Consider the following 27,042-nt stretch of genomic DNA (forward strand, 5'->3'; position numbering starts at 1 on the left):
ACACCTCAGATTTATAAAAAGTTGGAATAATGGGAGGAAAGGAATATTAATCGACCCCTCAGGCCTCATATACTGTTTACAATATTGTGTTCAGAAAAGAATACTACTTGAGGAAACAGCGCTTCAGAAAATTGAGAACTGGAATACTACAATAAATAAACTCAGAAATAAAGATGCACGGCTAAAGGAGGATACTTGAAGAAATGAAACTGTAGAATATAGATGGAGCGAAAATGTAATGTAGGTTCGAACCCCACTGTCGGCAGCCCTGAAGATGGCTTTCCGTGGTTTCCCATTTTCACACCAGACTGTACCTTAATTAAGGCCACGGCCGCTTCCTTCCCAGTCCTAGCCCTAAGACCTATCTGTGCCGGTGCGACGTAAAACAAGTAGCAAAAAATAAAGGGAGAAGTGTATTTAACAAAGTTAGGGTAGCAAATGGAAACGGGATAGTAAGAAAGGAATACATGGCCTAGTGAATTTGGAAAAGGAAAAATTGAGACACGAAGGAATAAATACAGTTGGTGAATAGTGAATGAAGAGAACTGAAGAATACAAGTTCAAGTGGATATGAAGAATAAAGCTGGAAAAGGAAAAGAACTACACTTGATCAGATTGTTATAAACTAGATATGGAAAAAGCTAAACAATGTTTCTAATGTAATAGCTAATGTCAAATGGTACTACGCGATTGAACTCACTTTTTCCAGTTATAGATCACAAAGGGGCCAATTAATGTAAACTAAACGGAAATAATAGCGCGAGAATTACTAATTGCCACCCCTTTCTTTCGAGTTTCATATGCAAGGAAAAAATAGGAAACCTTTGTTTAGAGTAGCGATAGCATAATGGTAGCACTGATTATGTCGAACGACCTTCCTTTAGCCTACGGAAGCATGAAGATGCGGGAGTGCTAGGGACGGGTCCAAGAGGGGTGGGTGGGGGAGGCAGATATAGGCCTACACTCGTTGAACGCAATATTTCACACTCAGGTGCACTAATGACGTTAGATGCCTGAGTTGCTTAATATATGCCACATCTTTAGCCGGTAGGCGGATCAAAGTTCGTTGAGGTAGGTAAATAAGGAACTTTCTTTTTATCGTATCACTGTAAACTCCCAGTCAAATGATGAGGGGATGTGCTTGGTTATGTGGCTTAACTTTTGGCGTTTAGACCAAGGTGATCAAGATTCGAATCCCAGTAGATCTGTAGAGGTATGAGTTGGCAATATTGCCTTGGCAGAACAATGTATTTGTTTTAGTAAGTAAGAAGTTGTTCTTGCAAGCATTTTAGAGTATTTTACTCTCAGAAAAATATATCTTATAAATTTACTTTTGGTAGGTTTACATAATACATGTCTCCTTTGTTATAAATAATTACTTCCGGCTTGCACTATCTTGTCTTTTCTTGAACATTCTTACAACAATAACTGATTACTGGTAATTATTAGTGTACGGGTATAAGCAATGAATAATTCTTGTACCTGACCCTTTGACAGTGTTGGTACCCAATAAAAATACCTCACCAATAATAATAGAAAAGATACCACAAAATAAGCAAACAGTGTTTTGGTAAAAGTGAAAGTTCTCCTTGTGCCTTTATAACGTGGCACTATGTTAATTATGTTACTAACATTATTATATAAGAGTTATGATGACAATAATAATAATGAGATAAATAGAAGTTTAGCTGTCACGTGATTTTGATATCATTGAGTCCTAATCCACCAGATCTTGACAGAGTTAATGTATTACCCTCAGGATCGAACCTGCCAGATGTACCATCTTTTACATGACCCGTTATCCGGGGCATGGGTATGATTTGCCCCCACAGCTGTTTTCACAGGTAATAAGTAATATTTGCACCAAATTTTGTATGTACTGATATATTGAATTCTCGGAGTTAATGATACAATTCTGTATTTTCCTCACTGTACCAGATCACATTCACTGTTTTACCCCAGTTATGCTGGATCATTTTTGTGGATACTGTTAAAACAAATAAATCCTACGAATTTTAGTTCTTTCTGCACCGATGACCGTGTCACGTATATGGCTTGTTCCTAATTTTGACAAACCTATTTTATTACCATTTAGCTTTGGACCAGATATATGCAGTAGCCAGTGATATATTTATGAAGATCTTGTGAGTTTGTTCCACCGTGATGGTGACCATTAGCAAAGGCAAAGATTTATATCGCATCCCTGTCGCGTGAACATGCTAAGTAACTCAATAGTCGTTCAAGAAGTAACACAAATAACAAAATCAATAACGGGCATCCTTGTTGTATGTACTCCTGTTTTTATACTAATTGCCTTGGTGGATGAACCACTGAATTGGGCTTTCGTAGACCCTCCCTGAAGAACATGTTGTATGATATTAAAAATTCGGATAGCTAGTCCCATTGCGCGTAGAACAGCAGTTAAGTAGGTATGATCCAATCTACCAAACAAGTCATCGAAATCTAAAGATATTAGTTGTTTCCAAGGCTTTCTTACCCAAAAGTCACTGATAATTTATCTTGTTGCACATACTGCGTGTATAATACTTCTACCGGGAGCTCCACACGATTGGTGCGTACCTAAAGCATCGGGCATATCCCCTTCAGACCTGGTGTATATTGTAATGTACGGTACATAACTTTTCACGACTCTTTCAATAACCCCAGTACCGAGCTCGATAGCTGCAGTCGCTTAAGTGCGGCCAGTATCCAGTATTCGGGAGATAGTAGGTTCGAACCCCACTGTCGGCAGTCCTGATGATGGTTTTCCGTGGTTTCCCATTTTCACACCAGGCCAATGCTGGGGCTATACCTTAATTAAGGCCACGGCCGCTTCCTTCCCACGCCTAGCCCTTTCTTGTCCCATCGTCGCCAAAAGACCTATCTATGTAGGTGCGACGTAAAGCAACTAGCAAAAAAATAATAACCCCAGTACCTTTATTGATGATAATGGCTGTTTGTACGCTATAATGTACATCCCATATGTATACTACTTCAGTTGTTGCTGCTTTATGTGATCGGGAAGAAGACTTTCAACTGTAAACAAAAAATGAAATTGAGGACAAGAGCCATGCTGATCAATGTTAATGTTATTGTTTATCTCAGTTACATCGTGAACTTCAGTTAGACACTTTGGAACACGTGATTTCAATGCACGCCAAGACGTTCTTCAAGAAACTCCAAAATGTGCCTGGTGCTGTGTCCTTCGCCCTTGGAACACGGTCCACACTTCCACGCCGGATTAAAAGTAGACTTCCTCAAGATCTTTTACTTTCGCCAAGAGAAGAATCTGAAGATGATCAGTGAGTGTTTGTGTATATCAAAAATAAAATAAATCAACGTGTACGAATTTCCACTCGAGTGCTATTGTTGCTCAGTGCTTCTTGTATTCAATTGCCAATTTACTTCTCAATGAAATATTAGTATTACAAGCATTACTAATAAAATAAGAGTCAACTTGACTAGAAAAACTGGAACATCCCTTTGTGTTAGTAACCAATTGCTTTTATTTTATTTTTTATTTTATTATCTCTATGTGTATCTTTTCCAGGACTTTATTACAAACTCTCCTCACTTATTCTAGTTACAGAAGGGCCTACAGGAGGTCGACTTCAAATCTCGTCCTTAGTAAGTGATTATTTTTGCCTTGTTTTGTTATGTACTAAGATTTTTGTTTGTTGTTTGTTTGGTTGTTTTTATTTTATCTCTTGTCAACAGTAATCTGATATAGCATGTATTTATGCTGAACGATTAAATACTACATTTTAAAAAATGTTTATCTGCATGAATACGTAATTAGTTACAATAATGGTCTTGTTTTGTGTGTTTATGAACAATATATCATGAAAGAATTAAACCATAATAAAGCACCTTATATTACACGGGCATAATGCGCTACTTTATGGGACAAAAGTCAATGTAGTAATCTGTTAAGTTGTATAGTGCTTTGAAAATGTTTTTAAAACTTTCTTTCTTTCTTTCTTAATCTGCTCACCCTCCAGGGTTGGTTTTTCCCTCGGACTCAGCGAGAGATCCCACCTCTACCGCCTCAAGGGCAGTGTCCTGGAGCGTGAGACATTGGGTCGGGCGATACAGCTGGGGAGAATGACCAGTACCTCGCCCAGGTGGCCTCACCTGCTATGCTGAACAGGCGTCATTGCGGGGGGATGGGAAGATTGGAAGGGATAGACAAGGAAGAGGGAAGGAAGCGGCCGTGGCCTTAAGTAAGGTATCATCCCGGCATTTACCTGGAGGAGAAGTGGGAAACCACGGAAAACCACTTCCAGGATAGCTGAGGTGGGAATCGAACCCACCTCTACTCAGTTGACCTCCTGAGGCTGAGTGTACCCCGTTCCAGCCCTCGTACCACTTTCCAAATTTCGTGGCAGAGCCGGGATCGAACCCGGGCCTCCGGGGGTGGCAGCTAATCACACTAACCACTACATCACAGAGGCGGACTTTTAACACTTACATAGCATTATTATGTACAATTTCAGTGTTTTTGGGCCTTCGTTATCTCAATCAATGATGAACATGGTTCCTGAACAACTTGATTCCAGCGATCCAAATTATGCACCAATTGTTTTAGACATATTGGAGAATGATGAGGCATATGAGATTGAAGACTTCAGTAGTGATGAAGAGGATCTTTCAGACACTCCAGACCTAATGAAGAGAACCGGTCCCACGGTGTAGTGGTAGCGTGCCTGCCCCTTACGTGGAGGTCCCGGGTTCGATCCCCAGCGAGTCAGGTATTTTTACCCAGATGTGAGGGCTGGTTCGAGGTTCATTCAGCCTGCGTAACTACAGGTGAGGAGCTATCTGGCTGACATATGGCGGACTCGGTCTAGAAATTCAAGAATAACGGCCGTGAAGATTTGTCCTGCTGACCACACGACACCGCGTAATCTGCAGGCCCTTGGGCTGAGCAGCAGTCACTTAGTAGGCCATGGACCTTCGGGGCTGTAGTGCCATGGAGTTTAGGTTTGGTTCGGAGGTAACGAAGAGAAATCAGACAACTATACGCAAGGATACAATGACCGCTGTTGAAACACGAGAAGATGACATTCCTTAAGACATCGTGAATAACTTGTAATCAAAATTCAGCAGAGTGATTGGTCTATAATCTTCTGAACATTCTTTTTTGCTTGGGGCTTTACGTCGCACCGGCACAGATAGGTCTTATGGCGAAGATGGGATAGGAAAGGCCTAGGAGTTGGAAGGAAGCGGCCGTGGCCTTAATTAAGGTACAGCCCCAGCATTTGCCTGGTGTCAAAATGGGACACCACGGAAAACCATCTTCAGGGCTGCCGATAGTGGGATTCGAACCTACTATCTCCCGGATGCAAGCTCACAGCCACGCGCCTCTACGCGCACGGCCAACTCGCCCGGTACTGAACACTTAGGATTAATGTTTGCAGGTTTGAGGTTGTGGGCAGAAAACAGAGGTTCCATAATAAAAAATAAAAAAAACTCAAAGTACCAGTATTTTAGATTATGTTGGCGCCATGAAAAAAATTACTGTAAATCCGAGTATGAGCCCCTAGGTTCCACAGAATGACCATATCTTGGACGCTTCACGATGTACTTGCGGTGGACAACTTAGCTGAATAATTCGGTGAATCTGTTGATGCTGATAAAATAAGAGTCCCTATTTTGAGTTCAGAATTCGACAGAGCCTTGACACACTGAAATAGGAACAAAGTACCTGGAGTTGATGACATACCTTCATAATTACTGACTGCCTTAAGAGAAACCAACATGCGGAGGTTAGTCCATTTAGTGAGTAAGATGTGTGTTACGGGAGAAGTGCCATCCAATTTTAGACAGAATATTTTTAAAACTGTTCCCAACAAATCACGTGTGAACAAGCGTGAAAATTACCACACTATTAGTTTAGTATCTCATGACTGCAAAATTTTAACACGTATTATTTACAGAAGAATGGAAAGATAAGTGGGAGAAAGAGAATATAATCTTTTGAAATATGGTGTTACAAAGGCTTGCTGAAGTGGAGATTGGTAGATCGAATTACAAATGAAGAGATACCGAGTCGAGTTGGTGAGGGGAGAACAATTTGGCGATATTTGACCAGATAAAGGGACAGAATGATAGGGCACATCTTGAGGCACCCAGTTCAGTTAGTTTTCAGGGAAGTGTAGGCTGTAAAAGCGGTAAGGTATATCGAGTTATGCATATTACAAACAGATTAGAATAGATGTACAGATCAGTAATTAGGTAGAATTGAAGAGGTTAGTACTTGACAAGGTAGCATGGAATGTTGCATCAAACCAGTTTATGGACTGATTACCCAAACAACAACAACAACAACAACAACAACATTCTCTTATGATATTTTTTGGCACCTAGTTATTTAATTGAGTTAGAGGTTTCACAACTACGAGGAAACATACACTTCATAATAATAATATAGTTCGTTTTACGTCTCACGAACTAATTTTACTGCCTTTGAAGGTGGCTAGAGGCTGATTTTTATCCCGCACGAGTTTATTTACGCGCAGGTTAATCTACCGGCATAAGGCTGTGGTATTTTAGCATCTTCAATACTACCGGACTAAACCGGGATCGAACCCGCCAACATGAGCTCAGAAGACCAGCATTCTATACATTGAACTACTCAGCTCGGCTAACATGATCATTGTTCAAGCTCATTGCTTTATACATTCAATCCTCAGCACCACTTCGGAACGAATATTGCCAAACCAACCAATTTTATGGTTTGGGTTCTCCTCATGCTCTTATCACTGTTACCAAATAGTAGGTCGTCTCCACAGCATACCAAGTGGCACCAAGCTTTCCTCCACCCACATCGACCTAAATCGATCGTAGACATCCTCGTAGTGGCTGTATATTATATCCATCTGCTGGTAATGATAATGGTGGGAGGTGCATGCAGTCGCATTTGAATCAGGAATACTAAACCGGCGGTTGATGAGTTGAATGTATAATATTTCATTACAATTCGCTTACTTTAGGTTTATTTCACCATATTTAACCCTAATAATTTAAATCACTTACTTAGTGGCAATTTATTCTCCTTCGAAACATCTGTCTTCCTACTGGACTCTACAATACATTTTTCAAACTATAGCTTGTATGACATTAAATGTCAGTCATTCATACAAATTGTCTTCAGCTTGGGTTGTGCCCCCCTCTAAGCTGAACACCCAGGTTTCGAATTTCAGCACATCCAAGGAAGTTAATCTAGGTATTAGGGCTTAAGTGATGTTCACAGGGCGTGTTGGCCAAGCGGTTAGCGGCACGCAGCTGTGAGCTTCCGTGCGGGAGATAGTGGGTTCGAACCTCACTGTCGGCAGCCCTGAAGATTGTTTTCCGTGGTTTCCCATTTTCACACCAGGCAAATGCTGGAGCTGAACCTTAGTAAGTGCACGTCCGCTTGCTTTCCACTCGTAGGCCTTTCCATAATACCTATCTGTGTCGGTGCGACGTAAAGCAGATTGCGGGAAACATAAACTGAAGTTCTTCTAGCCTTGTCAAGGAGACAAATGTTTTTATCATGTATTTGCTTATATCCATCTATAATAATTGATTTTTCTGTTATTCACCTTACATTGTGCATGTCTGTAGTTAATTATTCCTTCAGTATTTCTATTGAATGTCTATGACTAACAGAAATAATAAATTTTCCTTAACAAGGGAAGGTTTATACTCATTTATTTACTTATATCCTCATTTATAAAATTTATTTTAAACAAGGTTACTTTATATTCACAGAGGCTGCCTCGCGGAAGCGGCAAAGGCGTGCTCGGTTCACCCGGAAGGACGTTGTTCGCTTCTCCGTAAGGAAGTCAAAAATTTTAAGAAACGAGATTTCCACTTTCGGAGCTTCATAAATGGTCTTGAGGTTCACTCAGTCTTCACCAGAAATGAGCACCAGGTTAATTCCTGGGAGCAAAGGCGCCCGGTCGTAGAGCTGATCAGTCTACCCCTCCAAGTGCCGAGGTTACGGATAGTAAAAGCCTTTACCTTCCACCCCTCCAAGGGCCTTCATGGCCTGTAAGGAGATTACTTTCTTTTTCACATTACATTTCCAATCAAATTCCATGCCATAACAGCCCCGAAAGATGTTGGCCCGCCAAGCGACCGCTGCTCAGCCCGAAAGACTGCATATTACGAGGTATCATGTGGTCATCATAACGATTCTTCTCGGCGTTATTCTTGGCTTTATAGATCGTGGCCGCTATCTCACCGTCAGATAGCTCCTCACCGGGCAATTTGGCGGTGTGGTTAGGTGCGCGCAGACTGTGGGTCCGAACCCTCCTGTCGGCAGCCCTGGATATGGTTTTACGTGCTTTCCCATTTTCATACCAGGAAAATGCTGTGGCTGAACTTAATTAAGACCACAGCCGATTTCTTCCCACTCCTAGGCCTTTCCTATCCCATTGTATTCATAAGACCTACTTGTGTCGGCACGACGAAAAATGAAACTTAAATAAATAAATAAATTGATAAATAAAAGAAACTCCTCGATTGTAATCACATGAGCTGAGTGGACCTCAAATCAGCCCTCAGGTCTAAGTAAGATCTGGCCGGGAATCGAAATCGGGGCCTCCGGGTAACGTTCATGTTTCCAGATATTCCTATATCTGTGATGGTTAGCAGGTGTAGTAGTGGGGCCCCAACCCCGGCTGCACGACAAGACAACGAATAACTTCCTAAGAAGGATGAAGGAAGCTAACCTTTTAAACTCCATTCCCCCTAGCGTATGCTTCCTGCTCCACTCCTAATAATTAATTTCTCCATCATGATCAGCTGTAGGAAGTGAACAATTAAAAAGAGTCTAACACAAATATTATTATGCTACGTGAATTAATATTCACAGTTGCAGTGTTGAAGGATTATCCTTACGTGATGCTCTATATTGTTGAAAAGGCACGATGTTTCGGAAAGTAATAAGGTCAACACGGCTTATATTAGAATGACACCTGATTCAAGAACTGGAAAAAATCCAAAGAAAAGCAGCTCGATTTGTTCTGGGTGATTTCCGACAAAAGAGCAGCGTTACAAAAATGTTGCAAAGTTTGGGTTGGGAAGAATTGAGAGAAAGAAGAAAAGCTACTCGACTAAGTGGTATGTTTCGAGCTGTCAGCGGAGAGATGGCGTGGAATGACATTAGTAGACGAATAAGTTTGAGTGGCTTTTATAAAAGTAGGAAAGATCACAATATGAAGATAAATTTGGAATTCAAGAGGGCAAACTGGGGCAAATATTCATTTATAGGAAGGGGAGTTAGGGATTGGAATAACTTACCAAGGGAGACGTTCAATAAATTTCCAATTTCTTTGAAATCATTTAGGAAAAGGCTAGGAAAGCAACAGATAGGGAATCTGCCACCTGGGCGACTGCCCGAAATGCAGATCAATATTGATTGATTGATAAATGGACACTATTTATTACGTACGTAAATCACAGATGGCTACAGTGAAAACAATAGACATGGAGATTATAATCGTGACGTGTCAGAATGGAAAAAGGAACCGTAGTGTGTAGGTAGCGCTACTTGATGGTGGCTCAGCCAGAGTCATGGGAATATATATAAATTCATATTCTCATCACCCCCTCTCGAAGGCTGAACCAGCTTCAACGTTTCAGTCTTCTGACACCCAGACATTCTTATCACTACCAGTGGTTATCCTTCGGTAGTCCCTTGGTTAATATGTCTGCAGGCATCTTCCCAGTTAACAAGTATTCGAGGTGAATGTCCCCAGATGAAGGAACCTCTCGTACAAAGTGATGTCGCACATCAATTTGCTTAGTCCCAGAATGGAAAACAGGAATTCCAGCAACCTTCTGAGCTCCAATGTTGTCATTATATAGCTGTACAGTCGACACGTTGTTAATGCCTATCTCCCTTGCTAGTCGTAGTATGTGCACTGCCTATTTCGAAGCCTCACTCAAGGCCATATATTCAACCTCCGTTGAGTACAATGCCACTGTCTATTGTTTCCTGTATTCACAAGATACGACTTCGCCATACATTGTAAAGGCGAAGCCAGTGTATGATCTTCGATCGTTGATACATGCAGCATAATCAGCATCTACATAGCCAGTTAAATTACTGGTATCGCTTCCATTTCCATGTCAGAAAAACCCTTCAGGTACCTCAGTACCCTCTATGCCGCTTGCCAGTGTTCATTGCCAAAAGAATCATTGTATTGGCTTAAGACTCTCACTGCATGAGATATGTCTGAACGTGTTGTAGTTGATAGGTACATAAGAGCACCTATGAGCACTCTATAGGGGGCGCCTCTCGCCATCATCCTTCTACCAAGTACTCGATCTTGACAGTTCAACTCCACCTTCAATTGGTGTGGCCACAGGCAGACATTCGAAAGCGATCTAAGATGTACATAACGTAATCTTTCTGTTTCAAGATGATACCGGATTCATCTCGAGAAACTCAATCCCGAGACATTAATTAATGTCTCCTAGGTCTTTGACCTCCAACGACTTTTGTAGAAATTTGCAGACTTCGTAAATTTCTTTCGAGTTCCGTGACAAAACTGGCTATTGTCAAAAACGCTTGTACGGCGATTGGAGCGTTTATGTGGATGGTTCAGATACTGATGCTCTCCTAACCATAGTTTATATTGCTGACATTTTAGTTTTGTCAAGGAACTCGAGAGAAATTTACGAGGTCTGCAAATTTCTATAAAAGTCGTTTGAGGTCAAAGACCTAGGAGACATTAATTAATGTCTCGGGATTGAGTTTCTCGAGATGGATCCGGTATCATCTTGAAACTTGGAGGTATGATGTAGAAAGGAGTTGTGTACGATACTGTAAGTATTTTTAACTCTTGCTCAAGGGAATTTCCGGTAAGGGAACAATACGAAGACATGGGAAATGTGTACTGGCGAATACTTGATGAAGAGTTGCGGGGAATTTTCGCCGGCTAACTTGCTCTAATTCTTTTCTGTTTTAATTTTTACTTATTTATACTACGATAAGAGATTTAAAAATCTGGAAATCACTACTGTGAGCAGCTTCAGTAAAATCCCGAGATAATGAAATTTGATTTAGAGGAGGGGGCAACATGGCTTTCCACTATCTGTTTGTCATATTCATACCTTGGTCTTCCCTTGCCACATACGCTTCCCTCAATAGTTTCGCATTGTTTTAAAACACATTTTCCACACACAAAATCACGCTTTCATGCTGTTCACACACATAATTCGTGAAACCATATTTGGCAGATACAGCAAGGAATCCATCATCCCATTCGTGCAGGAACGTCACTGAAGTAGTCAGTACCACGCAAGCACATAAATATGTATTGCACCCATCATTTTTAGCCTGTTGGCAAATTTAATTAATTTTATTTGAAACCAGAAGTGAGGTATTCACATATGGAATCTAAATTATATAATTATGGTATATTCATGAGACCACTGTAAGCGAACAAGGAATTATATGAAGCCCACGTTTGTTTTCTAGAGGAAAATTTTTCTCGGCAACGAACACCCGGTGGATTGCATCAGAATAAGAGTAGGGGAAACTACGCAGTACCAGCGGAAAATTCCACTGTGCAAGAGATACAGAAAACAACGAAGTTACTACCCAAAACCCCTTGATCTATGATGGACTCGTCCATACAAGTGAATCGCGAATACCTCTCACCCAATCAGAATTTACCATTTAAACATTTTGAAAGTAGCTGGACGGAATATTTAACTTATCTGCGATCTCTGCAAATAACTAGCAAGGATTTTATTATAGCAAAATACTTGAATTTACCAAGTATATTTTGAACCAACTAATTACGTTAATTAAAGTGCAAATAATTTATTACGCACCAAGATATGAGTCAATTCCAAGTGTATGAAGTTACCGCCACAACGGAGTTTAGTTCAACAGTGCGTAGGAAAAACTAGTGTGACCTAGGGGGTCTCTTCCCGCATCGCGCCCACTTGTTTCTCTCCCTGGCCGCCTTCTGCGTGACGTCATGTGATATGAGACAACGCTCGCCCGTCCTGCCGACACATATTACCACTACAGTCTAAAATGGTCATATCTTCTGAACCATTCATGCAAATAATGTCTTGATAAGGTAATTGTAATCCTTATAAAATACTGGAGGAGGTCAAACAATTTATTTTGATGAGGAACTCGGGGATAATATCGAAATATTTATTTCATTTTAAGGAGTTATATTTTTTTACCGCGGACTATAGCATAAAATCGTTTCTAGAGGGCAGCCAGTTGGAAATAGGTGTGTACCTTCGCGGACTATTTTGTAGAGGTTTCTATGCTCTACAATTGGTACGCTTAGATATGGCGTCTATCGTTGATGGTTCACGCAGCGTAAGCCAAGAAAGCAAGTGACCGACCAACCGACCGACATTTTTTCTCTTTGTACGAATTTACTGTATATCGGATCACGGATACATAATAATTTTATAGTGGTTCACTACGTGAACAGTGTTCGTGTCGTCAGTATCTGAAGTAGAACCACTGTACTGATTAAAATGCAGTCAGCATATTGTGGAAACGTGTGCGGCGCTATAAATTGTCGGCACGCAACAGAACTCCCGTTTGACAAAATTACGGCACCTCGAGTCTCAGAAAATCATAAATATTGTTAGTGAGACGTAACACAAATAAGATTATTATTATTTTGCTTATTATAAAGACAATAACAACAACCATCATAGACAGTTAGTTTGCTACTGTGATGGCATAACAATACTTCGTCAGCAATGCTTGGTTGTTGAAACAATTTTAATAAACTCTTGAATATCTCCATTATTACAGCTCGTACGGTAGAAAGGTGTCAGATATAAATGACTGAATGATCATATTTTCTATAATTATTGTTATGTGCTAATAGCCAGGCTGAGTAGCAACTCAAATGGTAGAGCGCTGGCCTTCTTAGCCCAACTTGGCAGGTTCGATCCTGTCCCAGTCCGGTGGTGAAGGTGCTCAAATACATAGTGGGACGTAAAATCCAATAACATTAACATTATTATGTGCTAATAACTTATATTTGTGAATATACTTTGAAGCTCGTGAAATAATACAGTATCCGTGATCCGATATACAGTAAATACGAAGAAAGAGACCTGTTACTCGATCTCGGTTATTTCAAAAGGGGGCCTCACACATCCCAGTCATGAGTGGTTAAAAACATAGCCCAGTTCGAAATTTAATTTGGTGTGTGTCACGGTAAGACTGTATCCAGATGCAAAAACGTAATGACAACTCTTATTTCTATTATTCAGACAAAATTTCCAGTATTCCATGACAAAATAATTTTTCTCTACGTAAGGACCAGGACATTTATTAGGATATGGCATTTTAATGCAAAGATTAAGGAGCTAGCACTGAGAAAATATGCCAATAAGAAGGCTAAGTTTTGGGCTGGTTCATCAAGTAATTTAGTCTCCTGACACATACGTTTTAATAATTTCATATAATTCCATAAAGATGTCGATATGATGTATATTTTCCTATGCCATTTGATATAAATATTTACTTCATCAGGAAATAAATTAATTATTTTGAGTTCCATGGCAATATTTTATTTCTTATCGTATTATATGTCATGTAATTGATAGCTGATGTTCTACCTGCTCAGCATGTGACGAAATTTAACGCATTTTTACGTTTTTAAATCTATTGGAAGTGCCGTTACTTATCGAATCGGACTAAACCAGACTATTGTTTGATGAAAGTTTGAGAAGGCGTTTCACAGGCACGAGAACTCACAGGTTTGCTGTACTGCGACTGTGTACCTCACTCGCTATCGTTCATATCGTGTGACGTCATAGCGCCAATGGAATTTTCAACCGCCGGAGTAGCCTACCTTTTATTCTAGTTACCTTGAGTGCGCCCCACGCCGTCAATGTTACATAAAGTCTTACGAACAATTTTAGGGTGAAGCCATGTCATTGGTATGACACGCACTTTCTATAATTAGTCAAATGGTACAATTAATCTGATGAACATTTTTTATTGAGAGACGCTCTCAGTCGGGGATTTCCATATGCTAAACTGAAGATCTTTCCGCTGAAGCGCAACTAAACCATGACAGAGCCCAATTCGCACAAAATCAGTTCGCAGTGAGAGACCGTATCGGACAGATGCGTATTCATATTCGCTCCGTATAGTGGACAAGTACGGGAAAACAAAGTGTATATTCACAAGTCTAAGTACAGTATTAATTCAAGATATCAAGTGTTTAAGACTGTGTCGTTTAGATTATTACGAAATTAAACGATATAAAATATAATGTATGGAACTGCAGGAGGTTTTGAGTCGCATAATAATCACGACATAATTGCAGTACAGTCTTTGTTACGTTCAGTAATGGCGACAGACATTTCAACAGGCGGGTAATGATTTCAGGTTGAAAGAACACTTTTCTTCCCATGTTTGTAGTAGTCCAGCTAGTGAGCGGCTGTTTGGAAACATTCACTTTCACCACTTAAATGAGGGTCTTTGTACGACAAGCAGTACACTCGCTCAAGGACGAACAGAATCCCCGAGCACCAGCAGCTGTGAGAAACTCTTTGTCAAGACTTAAGGGGAGGCTTGCAACTGTAGGATCCTTGGGTGTTTGTAGAGGAAGCTGACGTCCGAGAAAATAACTATTACCATAGATTCTACGCAGTTCAACACGGATTAGTAAGTGCGAACACAAGCTGATCAATGCCCCAGCGTATAATGCATAATTGTACAGTGAAAATATCATGTGTTAAGTGTAAATAATCAAATGTAATATTTCTGTGTTAGATGTAAGTTGTGTGTGAGCAATGCTGGATACAGCAAGAAAAATCAAGATTTATAATCTGCTAAAGGTGTGGTTCTAAATTCACCATGACGAAGCCCGGTGACTACGGGCGGGATTTGGTTGCAAAAATGTGAGTACATCTCATAATTTATAGAATCTAAAACATATCTTAACGTAAAATGTAGTTTTAAGTACGCGAGTCACAGTGATAGGTTAGAGGGCGCAGTCAAGTTATTTAGGGATTTCCCTTTATGTCATAGTAATATCTGTACAGTTATTATTATTGTTATTGTTAGGAGCATGTTTTCAGTGTATTTCTTGACGATTATGTGAGATATAATTTCAGTTTAATGTGGTGCCGTAAACACATTTATTTTGAATTATTTAAGTGGATAATTATTGGATTAATTGTCATACTTAATTAAGAGATTAATAATTTTTTGAGTACCAGTGAAACGAGACATGATTGAGTTATATGAGTTCGATATGAATGACTAAGAATTCTTTCATCTACGGTCATAATGTCAGATAATGTGATAGTAGGAATATTATATATTTTTCTTTCTTTCTTTTGAAGCAGAATCTGAATAAACAATTGTGATGTTATATACACTGACTGACCGAGCAAATGCAACACCAAGGAGGAGTGGTTCGAAAGGGATGAAAGTTGGGGAAAAAACAGAGACGGCACGGACGAATAATTGATGTTTATTTCAAACCGATATGCAGGTTACACAATGCGCACGGCATCGACTCAGTAGGATGTAGGACCACCGCGAGCGGCGATGCACGCAGAAACACGTCGAGGTACAGAGTCAATAAGAGTGCGGATGGTGTCCTGAGGGATGGTTCTCCATTCTCTGTCAACCATTTGCCACAGTTGGTCGTCCGTACGAGGCTGGGGCAGAGTTTGCAAACGGCGTCCAATGAGATCCCACACGTGTTCGATTGGTGAGAGATCCGGAGAGTACGCTGGCCACGGAAGCATCTGTACACCTCGTAGAGCCTGTTGGGAGATGCGAGCAGTGTGTGGGCGGGCATTATCCTGCTGAAACAGAGCATTGGGCAGCCCCTGAAGGTACGGGAGTGCCACCGGCCGCAGCACATGCTGCACGTAGCGGTGGGAATTTAAGGTGCCTTGAATACGCACTAGAGGTGACGTGGAATCATACGCAATAGCGCCCCAAACCATGATGCCGCGTTGTCTAGCGGTAGGGCGCTCCACAGTTACGGCCGGATTTGACCTTTCTCCACGCCGACGCCACACGCGTCTGCGGTGACTATCACTGACAGAACAGAAGCGTGACTCATCGGAGAACACGACGTTCCGCCATTCCCTCATCCAAGTCGCTCTAGCCCGGCACCATGCCAGGCGTGCACGTCTACGCTGTGGAGTCAATGGTAGTCTTCTGAGCGGACGCCGGGAGTGCAGGCCTCCTTCAACCAATCGACGGGAAATTGTTCTGGTCGATATTGGAACAGCCAGGGTGTCTTGCACATGCTGAAGAATGGCGGTTGACGTGGCGTGCGGGGCTGCCACCGCTTGGCGGCGGATGCGCCGATCCTCGCGTGCTGACGTCACTCGGGCTGCGCCTGGACCCCTCGCACGTGCCACATGTCCCTGCGCCAACCATCTTCGCCACAGGCGCTGCACCGTGGACACATCCCTATGGGTATCGGCTGCGATTTGACGAAGCGACCAACCTGCCCTTCTCAGCCCGATCACCATACCCCTCGTAAAGTCGTCTGTCTGCTGAAAATGCCTCCGTTGACGGCGGCCTGGCATTCTTAGCTATACACTTGTCCTGTGGCACACGACAACACGTTCTACAATGACTGTCGGCTGAGAAATCACGGTACGAAGTGGGCCATTCGCCAACGCCGTGTCCCATTCACCGTTCGCTACGTGCGCAGCACAGCGGCGCATTTCACATCATGAGCATACCTCAGTGACGTCAGTCTACCCTGCAATTGGCATAAAGTTCTGACCACTCCTTCTTGGTGTTGCATTTGCTCTGTCAGTCAGTGTAAATTTTAGAGCCTATGGTAGGAATCATTTATTGCAATACAATGAGATGTTGAGTGACAGTATTAGCCATATATTTTATTAAGGTCCAGATTGAAGAGTATACTGTAGTACGTGATAGCTTTCTCATGGAATAATTGAGGAATTTAAATGCCAGCTTGAGATTGGCAATGAAATAGATTAGCGGTGTAGCTGACAGTAACTTATTACCGGCATTGGGAAGCCGGTGGAATATAATGTGCAATGAACCAGTAGGTTAAACTGAGTAGTAGTCAGGATCTAATGTTGAATTTGAAGGCTAACAGTAACGCAACGTCGATAATTGATATAAAAGTATAATTGACCATTTTAGATTGCCACACTGATATAGTATTGAGGTGAGAAATACCCAGTTGGTTTATTAAGATTGTTAATGTCAGTTTTCCTTTAAAATTACTATTTCGCGTGACATTAATTTTTATTATTATCATTATTATTTTAAAAAACTGATAATTTTTGTGCGACAGTTTCGTAGTCTGTCAGGAACTTTCTTCGTGAATATGTGATGGAATTTTACAGTTTGCCAGGTTGAGTAGCTCACGAGATCAACTTATTTATAGTCGTGGTTAACGGTGATTTCACTGAATTATATTGTTTGGCCACTGAAATGAACCAATAATCGTCAATATTAAATTTATATAACATGGTACTATAGTTTCCTTGGACATTTTCGTTTGGATATGATCTATGTGTATACATTTGTGGATAGTTATGTGATAGATTGTTTTGTTCCCAACGATATTATTTTTATTGACGCCGTAGGCTATTTATTTGACTGTGTCTCTTGTTGTAGACAGTAGCTTATTTTGTGATTCTTTTCTTAGGTAAGAGAGTTATTATGCCTGGTTTAATTTATGTAAATTAAGGTAGGACTCACGTAGAACACCGAAAGAGATGGTTTAGATTCAACGGCAACAACAACAACAGAAAATTTGTATGAGTTACTGAGCTAAAATTTTTGTGAACTAAATTTATATATATTTATAATTGTATGTTAATGAACCCTGAATTTATTTTAGGAAGCTCAGTGACCATTAACAATGAAATAACTGTCAATTGTAAAACCATTCTTTATGTAACGGACTTTTATTTTATTTTACACAGTGACGAGTGTTTTTCTTTCTGAAAAGAAATTCGTCATGGTGGTTTTTATGGATACAAGTGTTTATTAAATTATTTAAATAAGAGTTAATGGTAATTACCAGAGGTATAATGGTTTAATTAGTTTGTGAATATTCTGTATAGCAAATTTCATATTACAGTGGACACCAATCGCTAAGTTATTATTATTTTATTTTATATTTCACTATTATTATTATTGTTAGTGTGTTATCACTGTGGTTTACCTGTTATTTGGAAGGCCTAATATTATGATCGAGACTAGTTATTAATCATTTGGAAGCAGCGAATTTTGCATTTTAGACATTAATTACAATAATAACATATTTTTTATGTAACTTCAGGATGACTTAATTGTTGATTTGATCAAGTTTCATTTGATGAATATAGGTATTTTGGATACTTGATATTTGACAGCCACTGCAATTTATTCAGTTGAATTTATTATTATTATTATTATTATTATTATTATTATTATTATTATTATTATTATTATTATTATTATTATTATTATTATTATTATTATTATTATTATTATTATTTTTATCAACTTATTATTATTATTTTTATGATCATTATCACAATATTACCATGCAAGAGTATTTTCATCGCAAATATTTAATGAATTTGAATAATAGATTTGGAAATTAATTAACAATTTCTCACAAGATCATTAACAAATTATTTATTTTAAGATTCAATTAATGATGTGATATCAAATTTTATTTCATGAATGATACTCATAGATACAATAATAATGTCATAATTACAGTTTTAGTTCTGAATTTTCATTGTATTCACTGAACATGAATAATTACACTTTTCCTATTTCTTATTATTATTATGATTAATAAATTTTATACACATTTTTCATTAATCAGTCTGTGTCAAGGTCTTTTATTTCGGTAGATAGCTATCCTTATTTAAATATTCCCTTATGCATCCATAAATCGACGACAGGGACTGATCACCTCTGAGGCGAGTCTCAAGGCTTCGATAAGTATATTCTTTTTAGGGGCAGCCATGGCAACAGTGAATTTCAAGTCAACATCGAAGCAGCTCTAAAAGGGTGCAGTATTGTCCTTATCATTTTTTAATATTTCGGAACGGGTTTGTTGTAGAGCCTCATTTCCCCTCTGTCTTGGACACCGGCTACAACCGAAGCTGGTTAGCCCTGAGGGTCATATCAAGTCTGTCCTGGTAAATGTGCTGAATTGCCTTATAGGAATACCTGATAAGGGTTCAGTCGTCATAAACGCAATACACAATGGGCTTAAAGAAATAGCTTTTGAGGGTGCGTTTTCCCTGCAACTGTAACTTCCTTATTCCACCTGGCATTCGAATAAGAAGCAAGCGAGAGAAGTTGTTTGTTTGCGGGGTAAGGGGTGGGAGATATAAGCATTGCTGCCACGCATGTACCTACCTCAAGTCTCATATCCTGAGAATAAACACCTGCTCCGTCCGTGGTCACTCTTTCAAATTGAGGTGTTGCTGTGAAGTTTCAAAGTGGTAGTACAATTGTCCCTTAGTTACACATCTACTAAAATTATAAGTACTGAATAATATAGAGCTAGTGAATATGGGTCTGGTTTCCCTGCCAGGACTAATGTTTGTAACGAGTACAGTATCTGTTACTCCTGCCGTACCTACAAGCTGCCGCGACTTCCCGTCAGACGCAGATAGTATCCTGTGTTTACTGTGTACTTTCTTCATCTCAGAATGTATCTACAGCACTACTGTAATGATATGTGTAGAAAAATTCTGACCCCTTTATCTTGGATGCCCCTCTAAGTTGAATTGATAGTTTGGAAACCATAATTATGAAACGTAAAATATTTGCCAAAGCCAAATACAAACTGTAAATTATACACCTTTTTTATTCACTCTAACACAACGAACGAAAGATTGGCTTCAATCTAATATAGTATCCTTGTTCTAAGATTTTTTCAAAACTGTGTGCAGTTTCTAAGCATTTACGGTAAATGTTCAGATCTGCATTAATGCTTGCATACATGTAACTCAAACTCCCTTCGTTGATTGCGAGACCATTCTGTGACTATTTAGCCCATCATTGAACAGTCATCCTGGAATATGATAGAGTGCCTGCCTGTTGTTCATTAAATTGTTGTTCAAAGCCGCAAACATAACGTAAGGTCGATCTGAAAAATATATATTCTGTATCTTCGTGAAGTTATACACAATTTACGAGTGTAATAACAGTAAAGTAGGTTTGAGAATGGTGTTCGTGGTACAAATACACCTGGAATTGTAAAAGGGAATCTATGATATACGCAGACACACATTCTGTGACAATGGCTAGGAAATTAATTAAAACCACATTTGGAAACAAAGCCGCTAGTGCGTGTCCCGTGGCAGTATTAGTACGAGCTTAACGAACGCGGGTAAACAATTTTCAGACTGCATTTACAAGCGTATGTACTGTTACGGACTGGCTGTTTTGTCTAATCGTGTGTGGTAAAACGCTTCTGGAGCACAGTAAAACAAGGAAAAAATAAAACATATAGAAGTATGTTTCATTTGTAAGCCATTTATTAAGTTATTTAAAGTAGGGTTTGCAATTCATATTGTACTACAATAGTAAAAGTCAAATTCTTACATTTGTATAGTTACTATCCAAAGCTATTGGTAGTATTTTTATTAACAGTCTTTAAGGGATAAAATCATACATTTCTTTGCTCCTCATTATGTATTTATTCATTAAAGAGATAGCTCTCCACTTACAATAGACAGCAGAGTTCAAATATGCAATATTAAGTTTAAAGTTACAAACAGTATAAAACATCACAACACCACCACAAGGAAATGCAATAAGTAAATGATGAGAAAAACCTACTCGGTTAAAGAAGCAAACGATAATACAGTAACACTATAGCGCAGTAAAAACTTACCATTACATAAATCGAATCCACAGTTAAAATTACAGTATTACTGAATAGTTAGTCGTATTTCAATACACTGTCAACTACAACCTTCATGACTATAGTTTATTCACGTAAATTTTAAAGGGGATTAATATTTTCCTAAAGACATTTCTACATCCAAGAACGTATAATCTATCACCATTCTGTTAAACTAGTACATAAGCCTTTCTTCGACAGTCGAAATTACTGTCTATAAAGTAATTGGAAATTCTAAATGGACTATTAATATATATTATGAATAAAAGTTACACATTCCAGGTTTTATGCAGCATTCGAATGATATGAAAATAGGTATTGTAATATTTACATAGAAAGCATATTGAGTGCAGGTGTAGCTCCTAGTTATTCTTTGACGTCTATGGATCTGCGTACTCTTAAGAAATTTATATGTAACTGTCCCAAACACTGGAATGAGAAGATTTATCCCAACTTTAATGTTTGTGCTGATGACTTATTCATAGTGACACAGAAGGCTAAATTTAGAGTAATTTGCCTCCATTTAAGAACTAATGGTATATATAGGTGCTAAAACTATTCAAAACACTTTCTTTATGAAGCTGAGTCCGTCAGAATTTCTGCATGAACGACGGTTGCGTATGCTGGGATCAAGACGTGGGCTACCACTAGACTTACGCTACCCCTTCTCGATAGTTGGTTAAGTGAAAGTCACACTCTAAGTGTTCTGAGCTGCAGCTAATAGCCAACGGAGTAGCCTGCTGTGTTGTCAAAGCTACTTCACAGGATACTGCCCTAGTCTCTGCTACGGTCAATAATCGAAACCTGATCAGCGGAGATGGTAGCCTAAGGTTTAGGAAATTAAAGTCCGGCTTTGTGACGAAATGGATAGAGTGCTTGCCTTTGGTCCGATATTGGGGACTATAACCTTAATAGGTTATTTCCACAGGCTCAGAGACTGGGTATGTGTGTGTCGTCCTTAGAGAGAAAATAAAAAATCAAAACAAGGAAAGAACGAGAAAAATAAGAAAATATCAGTAGTTGAAAAAGAAATTTTAAAAGAATGGGCTTGGTTCAATTCTCAGAATCAACCCCCGCGTACTCCTAATTCCTTGGCTTGGGGATTGGGTGTTTACCACGTCTTGATGATGATAACGTTTCGTTTCTCGGGCAAAGAAGTTTCTACTTTGGAAAAAACTGCACTCTGATTTGGACAAAAAGAAGCAGCAAGTGGATCTGGTAAAATATTTTTGAAATACTGTTTTGAATAATCTCAATAGCGCCATTTTGCCGAGTTCTCCGTTTTCGAATTTTAGAAGCCCTTCAGTGACGTTAATTTTTCATTTCGGGCAATAAAGTGTAATATTTAAAACTTGACTGGATAACAACACCTGTTGTGTAACAGGGAGTAATTACTGCCAGGTACTGTCTGAAGTCTGCACCAAGCAAGATCACATTTCTGCCAAAAAGTGATTTGTTTTTCATTGTAGGTAGCTGGCCTAATGTTGAAATACCGTGAAGGCGAGGCATGCTTGCCTCGTTCCATATGACTAATTTATCTGTCTCATTTACTCCGCGTCTTCTGACATTCTTATGTTATACGAAAAGCCCTGAGAATGTATAGTTATTTCTTTGTCCCTCCTCTAACTTAATTTTACTCATCTTTCTCCAAACACATGGTTTTAGCTTCAATTGTTTGTCTCTGTAACTGCATATTATATCTTAGCCAATTTTGCCTTTGTTTACTCTTTTTATGTTCCTCGTGGATTTTTAGTGCAATGCATTTAGAAACAATTGATAAAACACATGAAATTCATACAGCCTTTGATGATCGAGAATTTAAATGAATGGCGTGATATATGATAGAAGGAGAGGAGACGGTGAATCCCGGTGCTGGAACAGAGCCTACTCCTGTCGAATATCACCTAGGAATCTGCTAAAGCAGTTGTGTCTCCATCCGACGGACGAATAACCATCAACAGCGTCATATACCCTCACTCCATGTGAGCACTGCTTACAGGTTTGGAATTTAATAATGTGTTTGGCACGCAATCTATTGATTATAAATTGTATACCACCACCTTCTATACGCTGCCAGCCAACATTTTGATGGTAGGATTATTGCCAACGAATGGGACTTGAATTGTTGAAGAACGATCCCAGACACAAAGTTCATGCATTAACGACCACGGCCACCAGGCAGTCTACTTTACTTGTATGCTTATAAATAGAGATACTGTGTTTTCATACTTCAGAATGGAAGAAAATTATCAATTCAGTTCGCCGAAGGAGAGTATTTTTCACTGGACGGTTCAAGTATGATGATCATCCTTGCATTGTTATTGTAACACTTACCTTGTACCGGTTTAAGTCTTTCAACGTTATCGTTTCCTCAATATACCTGTGGGAAGCAACAGAAGCCTGACGCAGTTCGACATCATGCTGTTAGATACAGCGTGTACCAACGTCATCATGGCCATGAGTCAATATCTCCGCTGAAGAAAATATATTTTTCTTTAAAAAAGTTAAAAGTCGTGGTCATGACAGGTTCATTGTAATTTTCTTGTAAAGTAGACACAACAATATTGCACCCATAAGCGAATGTGCGTAATTAATGCATAAATTAAATGTTCAATTTTTCGCATATGAGAATACAGCAGTAGGCTGGGAAAAGATTGCAGTCCCACAAAGCAACTGCCAGGCGCCGTTCAGACTGAAAATATATCGACAGAATACGTTTTAAGGCACGGACAGGATGTAGCTAGCATGAGTGGTACGTCCAATTATGTTTTATGATGCCGACGGGAAGTGAAAACTTTCTATCCAGTTCCCACGTTAATCCGCACGTTGGAATGCACTTGGCCCAGAAGAGTGAGTGAGACACGAATAATACCCGTCATCCCTTAGCCGAAAATGGAAGAATACAAACTACCAAGACGCGAACGTCTCAGCCAATCACAAAATTGAAAATTTTAATGTCTTGTCATAGCGGGAATCTACAGCTAGTATTTCGCGATTTGGTGCCTGAAGTAACTGTGAAATATTGTGTCCTGACTTCCAAGTAATATTTAAGGATTTATCAGTGCAAGTGTGTGGTTAATCAGTGGTTAAATAAGAAATTTTCAACTTTACATGGAAGAGTGGTATCGCCCAGGAAATGAACAGCCATGGCGGGAAGGCGCCATACTCTGACAGAAAATACAGCCACTGAGCCGCGCCGTCGTAGGAATTAACCTGTGGTCGTTTCTCATAATGCAATGTAACACATAAATCGGCCCAGAATTAGGAAGATTTTGAACACATTTTCTAAAATTCTAACCTACGGACACATGATAAATCGGTCCCAAGTGCAGGATTATTACGCCACATCCCTTCCACAGGACTATTTTCGAAGTGGGGGAGGACTGTTTACAAAAGCAAAGACACCAGGGTGGTGAATCTCAGTCTCGTGGTAAACCTCAGTCTCGTGGTAAACCTCAGTCTCGTGGTAAACTTCAGTCTCGTCGGAATTCTCAGTCTTGTGAGAATTCGCAGTCTTGTAAGAATCTTCAATGTCTTATACAGTAGTAGACATCCGAGTGAGTAATGTATTTATTTGTGAGAGTAATATCTTAGCCGAAATGACCACTTTGACAAACTTTTATTCAACTTTAGATTATGCAGATATAATCAGGCAATTAAATTAACAAATGACAATGGTAGTTATATTCTCAACACTTGCCATGAATGAACTTAAGATGCTAGGACCGAGATGAACATTGAATCTCGTCGTAACACGTAGCTGCATAACATTTTTCCTATTTCACGTGTAGCTTGTATATTTCGTGGAAAAGTCATATGTTGGAGAACGATTATTATAAAATTCTCCACATCATTGGGAACATTACATGTAATTTTTCCACACTCTCATAGAACTATTATTGCAAGTGAGATATTTGGGAGCAGAATTAGTCCAGCCAGTTACAGGGAGAAAAACTTAGTTTTCATAATTGGAATGCTGCCGCAGTAAGACCTTGAGTCCAGTGTCATGGTCAGAGAAGGTGAATAACCAATAATCCTTTACATAAACAATCTGAGAGGGGTGAGAGAGAGGCAACAGCAGGCAGGTAGCGGAGTCCAGACTTTCGACTTCACGTCAAGTGATCAATGCAGTGTCATTGAATATTCTTCGTAGGAGTGTTAAAATGCGAGTGTTAATATAAATATGGACGTGTGCAACGATATTGTAAAAATGCATCAAGTTTGCGTGTGTGACCTCTTGGATAACATCAGCTTGAAGATGAAATACTAAGTCCATCATGACGGGGTCCGGAGGATGATCTGACCTGCCTCCAGCACAAATAAGGTAAATGAGCAAAATATAAACATGTAAACAAGTAAGGCTATGAACAGTCGATGATCAAAAATGTAGTTTATAATTTTAGATAGGACTGTAAATAATTCACGGATCGGATGGTAATTATAAAATGAGGATTATAATAATAATAAGAATAAGAATAATAATAAATAAGTGTTAGCGTGTGTTACGTGCGCAGTTTTCTTTTAATGTAAGTCATTTTGACATGTGAGAATCCTATTTTACTAAGAAATTTACACACGGTGTAGTGCAGATTTTTAAAGTGATGATAATAATAATAGTTGTGGTAATGAGCGGTATTTTTGTTGACATTTTGATTTTGTGGATGCTGCATTGTTAGTTTAAATGTTTATTTTTGCTATTAGTGCATTAGGTTTATTATTTCATGTTCTGTAATCATTATTCCGATGACCGTTTCCGGTAGCTCGCATAATTTGTATTTCGCGATGATGGTGGTTACGCGAAGATTTAATTTCTTTATGTAACGTGGTTACACAGTTCGATAGCCGTGTTTTTGAGAGGCAATCTCGTTATTTCAGTTATTTAATTAGTGACAGGAAGCCATTGACAAGTTAGCTCTGATATTTCATAAGATGTGAAACGGTGGATGATCAAAGTAACGAGCAAAGTAATAGTAATATCCCTGATGTTCTGTGGTGAGAAATGGAAAATGTGATATTTGGACCATGTTATTAATAGTGTCGTATAAATGGATGCTTGAACGACACAGTTATTTCGCCCGGAGGATACGAGCGAGGCCGTATTATGAGTTACTACGTCGAGGATATTTATGAATAAATAGAATTGAGAGATGAATTATTTAACCGAGAGTGTTAAATATATGACGACATGTGTTATGGTTGTAGGCGGAAATCCTGTAGTGCTTCAAATAGTTTCCAGGGAAAATAAATGCTCGGAAAATATGCAATCGAGAGCCCGAGATAAGTTGTGAACAGAGCGACTGATCAATGCGTGTTTCGACAGTCAAGTCTAATCATTGATGGCATGTAATGCGAATAATTATTGTCCGTAAAGATTGAATAAGGTCATGTCCAGACATTTTAGTCTGAGGTTAGAAGGTTGCCATCAAATTCACATAATTTTTGCTACTTGGATCAGGGTAACATTTTATGCTTCTTCATTGCGCATATTTATTTTTTTAAATTTTATTTGGCAGCGATTTTTTGGGATCTAGATTTTTATTATGATATCATTTCTTTGTATACATTTTTTCACCGTATTATTTTAAATCTGATACGTGAATTTTGTTTGATTTAATGTCTGTAAATAGAATAGAATAGGCGTAGTCAGATTATTTTAATTTCTGTATTTCTTAGGAGCAGTGTTTCTCCATTGACATGTTCATTTGTGTAAATAAGATTTCATGTGTTAGGGTAAGAGATCATCGATTAGTTCATAGTTAAAAATATAGTAGTGGGATGCTCATACAAAAGGCAGTCAGTAATCACCAAGTCTTAGAAATCCACTACATTTCAGTTAGGCAAATAAAGCGATCTTTAATAAGCAGTTGTATCACAAGTGCCGTAAATGAGTGACATAAATTAGATGGGATCTGCCTCCATCTAGAGTTGGTACCACACAAATATGCGTGCACAATGAAAATGCAGACAGCGGCAAACTAGGTAAAGTTAATGATGTAAAGGGATCGCTTTCATTTCAGATGTAAACCTGAGGCACTTGGCCTAATTAATTTAAGTAATTTTAAGCGTCCAGACTATCACAGCCAAGTAAATAAGGTTTAACAAATTAAATGAGTGGTGGTAGCACTCAGGTGTTCAGTTCAGTAAAATTTTCTTTGTTTTCAGCCACAAG

Source organism: Anabrus simplex, chromosome 3, assembly GCF_040414725.1.
Source record: "Anabrus simplex isolate iqAnaSimp1 chromosome 3, ASM4041472v1, whole genome shotgun sequence".
Classification (NCBI taxonomy): domain Eukaryota; kingdom Metazoa; phylum Arthropoda; class Insecta; order Orthoptera; family Tettigoniidae; genus Anabrus; species Anabrus simplex.